This window comes from Mytilus edulis, chromosome 6 (assembly GCF_963676685.1).
Source record: "Mytilus edulis chromosome 6, xbMytEdul2.2, whole genome shotgun sequence".
Classification (NCBI taxonomy): Eukaryota; Metazoa; Mollusca; class Bivalvia; order Mytilida; family Mytilidae; genus Mytilus; species Mytilus edulis.
In genome coordinates, this window is record NC_092349.1 from 45,987,686 (window position 1) to 46,000,188 (window position 12,503).

The 12,503-nt window shown below is 31.0% G+C and overlaps 1 protein-coding gene across 2 annotated transcripts in view; it reads right to left on the reverse strand.

The window, feature by feature from the left end:
• Positions 1 to 10,908, reverse strand: part of LOC139527757 (septin-2-like) — a 69,380-nt gene extending 58,472 nt beyond the window's left edge. The window contains exons 1-2 of one of the 2 annotated variants that reach the window (XM_071323397.1): positions 10,692 to 10,908; positions 5,827 to 5,869 (exon numbers count right to left, since the gene is read on the reverse strand). The gene's annotated coding sequence lies outside the window, so the exon portion shown is untranslated. Of the gene's footprint in view, positions 1 to 5,826; positions 5,870 to 7,573; positions 7,599 to 10,691 lie in introns of those variants that run through there. The other variant, XM_071323398.1, reaches the window with a different exon arrangement.
• Between the last annotated feature and the right edge of the window lie 1,595 nt (positions 10,909 to 12,503).

The following is a 12,503-nucleotide window of genomic DNA, read 5'->3' on the forward strand; positions in this document are numbered from 1 at the left end:
AGGTAAATATATTTTTAAGACTCCACAGCAATAATCATGATGTCAAAAATGAATGGATTTAATTCACAATTCATAAAGTTGCATTCAACAATGGAAATATGAGACTACATTAGTCTAGATTTTAGATCAGTGTCATGTATAGTCATTATTAGCATTCAATTTTTAAAATAGTTTTTGTACTGCTTAAAAATATTGTTAAACTTTTTTCTAATTCATATTGGAATTATATATATAAGGCTTTTCATGTAACATTCTGTGGAAATTTTCAATATTATGAGGGCATTTTCTAAAATTACAATGCAAACTTTGAAATATGTTAAAAGAATTTGAACTGTATTTTAATTGTGCAGTGTAAAATTTAAAAACAAAGTATATAAAAACAGGGGAGGTAAGCTTCACTAATGGAGCCAATCTCCCATACAGACAGAGTTGTCGTCCTAATTTCCTCTAGGAAAGGACGATAACTCTGTCTGTATGGGAGATTGTAATGGAGCAATGCAAATCATAAGTTCATCAAAAGTCTACACACCTGAAATATTTGCAATATGTTCTTTCAATATTCATGATTATAATTGTTTCTTAATTTTCCATAAATTTTAGGGTTGCAGAGGCAGATTAAGGGTTTGGGATCTGACCCCCCCTCCCTTATGGAGCTTCAAATACAATGCAAACATTGAGTCTTGCCAAGGGAGCCTCTCTTTTCTCAAGAATCCTGAATACACCCTTAGGGTTCAGTTTAGGCTTAAAGTGAGGACTAAAGATTTTGAGGATTTGTTTTACGTTAGAGAGATGTTTGAGAAATTGTGTTAGGCACAAGTTAGAGTTACTTTAATAAGGCTCATATGGTATGGGACCCACTTGAGTAAAAGAATGTTTATTTATCATAAGTGATATTGTGACCAGAAAATGTAAATGTGGAAGGATTTTTCAGGGTATTCAAGGCTTAGCTGTTCAATTTGAAAGTAGTCAGGATTTCACCAGTTAAATCGTCATGAATTCAGGATTTAATTAAATCATAATGTGAGAATGGACACATTATTTTCACAGAAATTTTGAATTCCACAATGAATAAATAAAATATCATTGTAAATCCTTGCCTATGAAATAAGTTTAACGCAAAGTTGAATCATCTTGTGTTACCAAACAAATAATTCATAACACCAACAAGACTTACGTTTACAGAGATTTATATTTAAAAAAAAACAAATATTTAAAATCTACACAATTTAAAATGTCAGTCTCAAAAGCTTTATACGAAGCACTGATTGATTGATGTCTGCTTAACTTCAAGTGACAAATTTTACATGTAAATTTAAAAGACAATCTTATATGTTTTATGGACATGAATTTTAGCTACTTGCAAACAGTCATAAGAGATATTGTTATGTAATAATCTAATTTTCTTTAACTAATAACAGGGATACTCGGGCTAACGCTGTAATCTGAGTAAATTGTTAAAACAGCAGATATGTAATAAAAGATATTTACTTTTAAAAAAATAATCTAATTTTCACTAGCGATTTATTTTTGCAACTTTCGTAAGTAGAAAAGTATGGGATATATAGATCCTTGCGAACATGTAAAACTTGGATTTTTTCCTCACTTAATTACATCAAGGTAATTTGAGAATCGACACATTAAATTACTATGCAATAGGCCAGAATGCAAAATAAAGTATTTGCGAAATTAAATTGGTTTTCAGTAATCAACATGATTGATTGATTGTTTGGTGTTAAAAACCACTTTTAAAACTTATCGTAATGTGGTTTTACTAAAACTGCATATGTAATAAGAAAGACGTCTAAACTGTATGAACTTGTATTGATGACTGAAGTACAAGATAACGTCATAAGTAAACGACGTTGGATATACAATAATGCCGCGTTACGTAAACGTTTTCTTCTGTGCGTGATTTTCAACAAAACTATTGTACTATTGCATGGCGTCTAGTTTTTATTGGGGAGGAAGCCTGAGTTTACAGAGAAAACCACAACCTTCTTCAGAAAAACCTAAAATCCTAGCAAATTAAGATTGGAGGATAGCACACCCGTCTTTCCTTTTACTCATATGAATAAAACTGAGAATGGAAAGTGAGAATGTACGTGTCAAAGAGACAACATTAACTGACCAAAGAGCAGATAACAGCCAAAGGCCACCAATGGGTCTTCAATGCAGCGAGAAATTCCTGTACCCAGAGACTTGCTTCAGCTGGTTACAAAATAAAAATGTATACTAGTACAGTGATAATAGAAACCAAACTAAACTCTGAAATATATAAAAGAAACTAAATTAAAAATAATACTTAACGTAGAAGCAGCAAAAACAATTTGAGGATCAAGTGCATGTTCTTTTACGTTCCAGTTTGTCAAGCAAAACCCACAAGTTTTTTTTCCAGAAAAAAAAAACGGGAAATAAAAATATGGTGTATGAATTCGATACTTTAATCCCCATACAAACTATGTTCTTATACGTTCCAATTTGTCAAGCAAAACCTACAAGTTTTTTGTCCAGAAAAAAAACGGGAAATAAAAATATGGTGTATGAATTCATGACACTTTAATCCCCATACAAACTTAAAAAAAACAAAAAACAAACTATCAGTCCTGGTGTTCATCATTAAAATGTTATGGACACCTTCAACATGGAGAAAAGCTGTAAGACACATTTGCAAGTTCAAGATGGTCACTACAACAATTTTGATTGGATATAACCTACATGTAAGCATTGAGGAACATTGTTGGCAGGTAATATCAACAAATGACAGGCGAAAGACAGGTTTTAAACTCATGTTAATTAACTTGTATTTGTATTATATTTAATTATTTTATAGTCTCTCATAACTCTTTATAGAGTGGCACTTAAGATGTGTTTTACTAACTTAAAGCTGTTTATCTTATATGGAACAAGTAGTGAGACTTTAATAAAGTATTTGTCTTGTCTTTGTTAATAGATTTTACAAACACAATCTTTTTTCAAATCAATTTTATTTTTGGCTAGCATGCAGTTTTGTTTAGGTTAACATCAAGCTACAGTATCAGTTCATGTTGTTTTAAAAATCAAACCTCAGTTATCTCCCTTTAAGCATCATATTTTTTTCACTTTACTAATATATTTTTATGTATTTTTATATCATAAGTTCTATTGAATAAATGCATTTTGTCTGTAGTAAGTGTAAAAAGTTAAACAAGTACCTGGGTGAAATCTATTTATCATTCATAGTTCTTCATTCATAAATCACAAAGTTAAATTAGCCTAAAAAATGCTGCTGATTTTTACCACATCATTTTCTTCAATTTTAATTCATTATGGCAGCAAGCAATAAATGTTTCCAATTGAAAAATTCCAGATTTGTATTACTTTGTCTGTATTAGTTTGTTTCATACCTCTTAAAAAACATCAGAGTCAAATCTTTATAATTTTGGTTGATACTCCACCTAAGCTTTCAATGGTATAGGGTCGCATGTGCTGTGAAATTACTTAGTAACTCTTACAAGCATTTAATAGTAGACCATAACTGCATTGCTCAAACTAACCAATTAATTAATTAAATAACCATTATTATAATAAAATTTCAAACAAATTAAGATTCATCTTCCTACAATTTTACAGAAAATCATCAATTCTGCAATTTTTAAAGTCTTAACACAATACTTACAACATAAAACTTAAAATATACAATTCGTCCCTTTAAGTTAATCTGACTGTAAATCTAATTATCACTTACAATAGCTATTAGAAAAGGAAGTATCAGATATCCTTAAGATGGCCTCAATGCATGTTTTTTCTCTGCATGTGCATCCCACAATTAACTCTAAATCAATAGGTTCTACCTGGATTCTGAGTCATGCTTCATTTTATAATTTTCAGGTTGAATTATTAATAATAGGCAGTTAATTAGTCACAGCTTTGTTGTAGGAAAGTTTTTCACCTTGATGTTGTACTTGCTGATTTTGTTTTTAATATCAATTTGGATAAATTTGTAAAAAATATAAATAATTTCTAAATTATATGTTTTAAAAAATAAGTAAGATTTTCTAAAATCTTGATTTTAATTTATTATACATGGCTGAGTATAAATTATAAAAAGACATACATTTATTTTTAAATTGTTTGTTTTAAAAAAAATATGAAAGATTACATTTTCTATATGCTAAAGCTTATATAAGAGTGTGAAAAAGCTCCCAAAAAAAAGTAACAGAATTAAAAGTTTTATGTTGGGACAATTAATGTATTGTTTCCCTTAAGATTATTTGATCTTTCACTCTGCTTTGGTCTTTTACTTGTGACAAAATTTTGAACAATTTTCCATTAGGATTTGATAATGTGTTAGATAAAAGTGTAAAATTGATTTAATCTATTAAAGAGGCATATATATATTTGCCATAGACAAATATCAAAAGTGACCTTAACATGATAAGTCAACATAACCGTATAGAATATAAACTTTTTATAATTCATTCAATTTTGATGGCCAATGAGACAAACTATTCATGAGAACCAAAGGATTAAAACAACTACCGGGCCTCTTCCAATTCCACAATGAGCAACTGACCCATACTGTACAGTAGATAACATAATAGAGCGTGAGCATGAAAAAAATAGAAACAATTCAGAAGTGTTAACCATCAACCTGATTTAAAGACTGAAAACAAAATGAAAAGTAAACAATAACATCTGACTTTGTATAACATCCGGTGACAAATATTTCATACATATTCAGAACAAAAAAAGAAAATTTACACAAAATCTGAATGCTGCGTCCCTGTCACTGTCATTGACTGTGTAAGAAATTAAGAGTATTATTGAATACAGGCTACAATTTTGCCTTGTGTATTGATTTTTTGGGCTAGTCAAGTTTAAGCAAAAAACTCTCCACAAGAGAGTCCAAAATGACACAGAAATTAACAACTATAGGTCACTCACTACACAGCCTTCAACAATGAGCAAAGCCCGTACCATGTAGTCAGCTATAAAAGGCCTTGAAATGACAATGTAAAACAATTCAAACAAGTAAATGGACAGCCTAATTATAGCCTTGATCAAGCATCATTTACATACATTGTGTTACTTCTTAAATATCAAAACAGATGCCTCTTCTTTTAAAACCTAATGCAATGTTAAAGACTTGTATTGTAAACAGATAAGTTATTAGTATACCACATTGCTTGTTTAGTCTATAATTATCGCTATTAATGAAAACTGTTTCCTCTATTGTTTGTAATTACAAAGTACCTTGCTAATTTAACTTCCATAACAATAAATGGGAGATAACTCTAGTGACCAAAAGGTAAAATGTTCCAATATCTTTTAGATATTTTTTTTATCTAAAATCTAGGAAAATAACTTTAGGGAGGAAAGAAAACATGTCTTGTTCAAATCATTATAACTCTTAAAATCAGTGTTATATTTGGTTACTCTATGATGGCTTCATTAATGCCTGAATGCCTAGATATTTGTTTAATAAAAAATATATCAAGTAATCATTCAGAATTAGCTCTGTTTTTTACCTTTCTCAATGAAATTGATCTGTATATATAACTTATCATCTCTCCCACACGGCCAAAATCAAAATCCAGGACTCAAGAAGAGTTTCCAGTGTTAAAGGATTTCAGGCTCTCTTAAGCAGGAGAGGTAAGTACTGAATTATTACAAACAAACTCAAACTTTCAAAAGGGACATTAAGAATGTCTCTTTTCAATAAAAAAAAAACAACCTTAAAACTGGGACTATTAAACTAATAAATATAACAATGGTAAGTGCGATGCTATTACACCGTAATAAATATACTGTATTAAAAGACTTAGCTTAAAGGGAGACAACTCTTACCTGATATAAATGTCAATCTCTTCAGATAACAATCAACTTGTACCTTAAAAGAAAATAGACATAAAGATCATCTCACTCACTAGTTCAAAAGTTATTAAACATAAAGGCAGAATTTTAATACACAACGATACTTAATAATATACTTTTAGTCCTCTTTACATTTATCTAAAACATTTCCTTAATTAAACACACTATCACTTAACATGGTCATTCTTTATAATTACACTTGTAACTCTTATTGAATATCCGTGTCATAGTATTATAATAGATGAGACAATGATCTTGATTGACTCATAGTTTTTATAACACCACTTTCAGTACCCTTAGATAAATCATATTAGTTAGTTTTTATGGGGGAGGAAGCCAGAGTGCCTAGAAAGAACCATCAACCTTCAGTGGGGGTCTCATTGGGGGGTTCTGATCCCGGATCCCGCTTACTGTTTTGTCAGATTCCTGTATCCCGCTTACTGTTTTGTCAGATTCCCTTATCCCGCTTACACTATATATGTAAGCAATTCTCATTTTTTTGTAATTTCCCGTGCCCCGCTAGACTTCATTTCCCGTTTTCATGGCACAATAATTTGACTTTCACGTGTCATGCTTACAAAAAATCGGCAATCTGGCATCCAGCTTAGACCCCAATGAGACCCACTTCAGTAGATCAGAATTGTAGGTTCTTGCATTAAGCAGAATTTAATCAGACTGCTTAACATATAGTATATTATAACAACCTTAATATGCTATGTATGAGACTAGTATAGTTTGGGAAGTCAATCTAAAATAGCATTCAGGAGCATTGAAAACAAAATGAGTCTGAACACAGAGGCAAAACAACTTCTAGGGTCAACATAAGAAATTCAACCCTGTGGATTTTTTATTATATTTTATAGGAAATATCCTCAATGAGAAGTCTTGACTTGATGACACTTGAAATCCTCCTTTTGTTAAATTTAGTACCTCAAAAGAGGCATGTAAAGGATCTAAAATGACATTTAAGTACATATGCACTCATTCTAATTAAGTCAAATTATATGAGATTAAAAACATAGAGGTATAGGGGGAGGGTTGAGATCTCACAAACATGTTTAACCCCGCCGCATTTTTGCGCCTGTCCCAAGTTAGGAGCCTCTGGCCTTTGTTAGTCTTGTATTATTTTAATTTTAATTTCTTGTGTACAATTTGGAAATTAGTATGGCGTTCATTATCACTGAACTAGTATATATTTGTTTAGGGGCCAGTTGAAGGACGCCTCCGGGTGCGGGAATTTCTCGCTACATTGAAGACCTGTTGGTGACCTTCTGCTGTTGTTTTTTTCTATGGTCAGGTTGTTGTCTCTTTGGCACATTCCCCATTTCCATTCTCAATTTTATAGCTTATAACATGAAGGTGATGGTACTCTACTGTTTAATATCTTGCATTGTGATTTTACGGAAATAAGAAGATATAAAAATTGGAGAGTTGAAGATTGATTGACCCATATTTTGTTGTTATCATGAAAAAAAGAACAGATGAACTAGAATACAACTATTTACAAACTCTTCCTGTCATGCAAAATCAGGGTACAGTTTTATTGAATTTATTTGTTTTTATAAAAATGGTTAAAAGGAAGTGTTTGACTAATAATTCAAATGCCAAATTATTAAAATTTAAAAAGACAAAATGAAAATATTTCTGCAAATATCTCAAAACAAATTCATGAATGAAAAAAGTACAAAAAGTACAAAAATAGTATAGAGTAACTACTAACCTGCCTGAGAGGTGATGTAATTCTGTAATTAACTTTATAACATAAACCACAAACTGCCAGGTGGAAATTAGCAGATCCTCAGGCCAAGCAAAGAAATGTCTTAAACCACAAATTGCCAGGTGGAATTTTACACTGATCCTCTGAGTCCAAGCAAATAAAGTTCTTCAACAACAACTGCCAGGTGGAAACTCAGATCACAAGGCAAAGCAAATATAGTTCTAAAACCACAAACTGTCAGGTGAAAATAAACATATTCTCATGCCAAGTAAAGATAGTTCTTAAACCACAAACTGCCAGGTGGAAATAGAACCTCTAAGGCCAAACAAAAATAGTTCTCAAACCACAAACTGCAAGATGAAAACATATCCTCTAAGCCAAGAACATATAATTCTTAGACAAATCTGCCAGATGGATAGCACATCCTCTAAAGGCCAAACAAATAACCTCAAATTTACATATTATGTTAGGCTAAGAAAATAATAATTCTTAAACCATAAACTGCCATACATCCTGTAAGGCCAAGCAAATATGGTTTTTAAACCAAAAACAGCCAGGTGAAAACATCATTTATGACCAAGCAAATATAGTCTTTATACAGTAGCACTTTCAGATATGAACCGAATCCATCAAATAATGCTTCATATAGACTACACAGATAGTTCCTAAAAGAAAATATTTAAAGACAAAAATTCTCCAAGTACAAAGATATTATGTCTATATTCTGTTCGAAGCCAACATAATTATACGCTTATGTGTATAGCTCGAGATCTTCTAAAATGAGTTTTTTCCTATCAGTTAATAAGGTAAAATAGCTTAACCAATCTATATCTGATTTCCAAACATAAGATAAATAAGTTGATGAATAATTTCAAATACAATCTTTGAATAAAGTATGTTAATAAATTGGTCACTTATAAGATTTACTTCTGGAGAAACCAGTAGGCCAATGAAACTAATATATACCAGATAAAAAGACACTATTACTAATTACAAACATAAGTATCAACACAGAAAAAAATGCACTGTATGAAAATAGAAACAATGATAATACAGCTAATTATGATCAATAATGTAAGTTGTCAGAGTTAAGTACCATCGTACTATCTACTTGCTACTGATACTGAGGGTGTAAAGCATGGTATAATCTGGAGTGATTAATCTTTATGTATAACAATGAACTCTGAGGTAAATATGTGCATTGTCTCATTGGCAATCATACTACATCTCCAGATATAAGAACTATAGTACTATCTACAAGTCAGTAGGTTACCAATACTGGGGAGGGGGTGAAGAGCAAATTAAATACGGATTGATTAACCTCAATGTATCTAATAGAACAGTTAGTAAACCCTATGCGGTCGGTTATAAGAAGTCCAGTTGTCTGATTGGCAATCATACTACATCTCCAGAAATAAGAACTATAGTACTATCTACAAGTCAGTAGGTTACCAATACTGGGGGGGGGGGGGTGAAAAGATTAATCTCATTGTATCTAATGTAACCCTATAGTGTCGATTATAAGAAGTGCAGTTGTCTCATTGGCAATCATACCACATCTTCTTTATATTGTTTTACATATAGTATACTTATATACTAGGTTGTAGTACTGCATGAAAATTGAGAAATAATTGCAAAAAAAATCATGTAAGCAAAATATAATTGTGTATGCTTAGTTTCAGTAGTGATTTTCCTTCATAAAATATTTGAATTAGCATTTTGCATTTTTGCCAGAGGTCAAGGTTTCACAATAATAAATGCTCTTCATAATTTCTGAATATACAGTTTCAATACTGAGGATGTAAAGTATATTATAATCTGACATGATTAACCTCTATGTATTACATGCACAGACATCAGAATTATCGTTCATCTGTATCTGGTAGATATTATCTAATAGCCTTGTTTTGCACAGTACACAAGAACCTGAATTCAGGAAATGGTACTCAGTCATAATTCATTGCTTTTTATTTTTAGAGATTTTGGGTATGTAAGGTTTAAAGTATTATGGAAAATAACAGGTGCATCTTAAAATTTGTTTTGGCAGCAATAGTTGCCTTAGAAAATGATACAAGCATTTATCTAGTTTACATGACTTCCCCATCCCCAACCAGTGATACCCACCAGACCGTCATGTTCACCTTACAATTAATCAATTCATATACCAAATGTAGTTAATCAATTGCTTATAGTATTTGAAAAACAGACCATAAACACAAAAACTTAATATTGACCAATGAACCATAAAAATGAGGTCAGGGTCAGTTAAAGTTTAAAATGAGGAAACACTTTTTGGAAATATACTGATATAGCAACATTTTCATATGAATGAACATGGTAATTTTAGGAGGGGTGTCAATAAATCAGTATTTGATTGTTATCTATCTATATACAGACAACTGTTCTTGTTTCTTGTGCTGTTGGTTTACTGTCTCATTGACATAGCCTCACTTCTAATCTAATTATCATATCCACAATATTTAGACCAATATTTATACCAATAAAGTATGATATAAATACTCCAATGATAAGAACCTATAGTACCTAAAGCACTACATATCAATACATCACATTTGCCAATGGGTGACAAGCATTTTTCTCATTTATAAGTGTTACAAATTGCATGTTCAGTGTGTGTCTCAATTCTGTCCAGTTAATCTTTTCTACAGTTTTAAAATCTTTTGTCTCGTAGTTGACAATCTGCCAGTGAGCTATTCAAAACATGGCAGCAATGAATACAGTTTGAATGGACTAAATTTAAAATTTGCCCTGTCAAGTTTGGGTTAAGTTGAAATATAGACCAAAGCTCAAGCAGACCTCTACACTGAGGTCAGAAGTTCAAACCACACTTGTGGCAATGTAAATATGTTGTTCTTTTAAATGACTAGATTGCTTATGTTTTCCTCTTCCAGGTTAGTTGTTCTTAATGGAACTCTGGATTTTTATACCAATAAAAACAAACTGACCACTGTGACATAGCTAAGGCTGCTAAAAGTGACATTGAAAACTCTAAAAACAATCAATCACGGTGCAATCAATAGATAATCTAAATGATGAAATAATTGTGGCTATCATTTGCAAATGATTAACATGTATTTAAAAAGTTCTAAAGAAATCTTACCTTATTAAGAAAGACAATAGTACTGTGTGACTGACAAATGATTAGACTGTGGACCTTATTAAACCTGTAAGGCTTCTTCCTGTTATAATTATAACTTAAGAACTATTTCCTGATTGCTATTGTAATCAATTTCAATAAAATTTGTGTTTCCCTATTTAATTAAAAAGTTTGAATTTCACTTCAGCTTCAGTTCCTCTAAATGTAGAATTGTATAAAATATAAGGAAATAAAACTTTCATATTTCCTTGTGATTTGATAAAAAAAAATGATTTTCACATCGTAAAAGTTTTGTTATAATATTATGAAAAAGAGGCGTACTGTTTACACTGACCTAGAGTATATTTGTTTTCTTTTTACCAAGATCATATATTCCTCTCTATCTGATAGTTGTCTCATTGGCAATTATAATACATCTTCATATATTTATGACAAAAAGACCTGTTCAACTGATGATTTGACACACTTTAGGTGGTACCTAACACTTTTACCAAAATTAATTTGGCTCATTTAATTTTGATAAAATTTTGACAAAGTATTTACTTTGACCCTTTAAGAAAAATATAAAAATTTCAAAAATTTTGAACCAACTGTTTTGTCAGAAAAATTACACTGGTTATATAGCAATTTGACAAACACCAATTTTGATCATTGAGAAGCTTATTATTCCCTTTACAACACAACGTAATTAAAACGTTTAGCTGACTTTACAGAGTTATCTCCCTGTAGTGTTAGGTACCACCTTAAGTGGTCCTTCAACCTGTCAATACAGATCGCATATTAAGATAGCACACTAATTGGAAAGTTTGTTGAGTCTCAATACAAGTATTTATTTCAAAATAGGAAACTATAATGGAATATACTGTTGCCAAGCTTATATTACTATGAATATGCATGAAATATTTGCCACTGGACAAGGAAATAAACAAATATACATGCTTTGATAAATGAAAGCAGTTATACATTTCTGAAATGCATTGTAATTCACAAATTGAACTTGAATATTTTTCGTGTTTTACTAAATGGAATCCATTTAAAAGTAAAATATGGAAAACATATTTTTTTTTTTTACAAAATTCACTTCTGGATACTGTCTTATGATCATAAATAAGCATCTGTTCAAGTTTGGTAGAAATTCAGAATAGTTTAAGAAATTAAAGTAATTAAAATTTCAAAAACTTTAACCACAAAGTGAACATTTGTGGTCGCCACCAACTGAATGTAGGATGGCTTTGTCTCGCTTTTTCAATAAAAGTCGAAGACTCAACATAAAAATGATGTATATATTTTTAAAATAGATAGATTATTCCTTGCAGGAAATTGCTAGTCTTAAACAAAATTTCCTTTATCAGTTTTTTTTTTTTGTACAAAGTGCACCAATAATTTAGTGCATATTAGCAGTTTGAATAAATGACAAATAAGAATGTGTCCATAGTACACAGATGCCCCACTCGCACAATCATTTTCTATGTTCATTGGACTGTGAAATTGGGGTCAAAACTTTAATTTGGAATTAAAATTAGAAAGACCATATCGTGGGGAACATATGTACTAAGTTTCAAGTTAATTGGACTTCAACTTTATCAAAAACTACCTTGACAAAAACTTGAACCTGAAGCAGGACAGACCCATACAGACAGACAACGAACGAAAACAGATGGCGGCACAGACCAGAAAACGTAATGCCTCTCTACTATCTTAGGTGGGGCATAAAAAAACACAATATTTTACACTGTTAAATGATAAAGCAGCCATTGTGAATTGTTTGTTTTACTCAAAACAGAAACACGAAGCCAATATTTGAAAAAGTTTCCT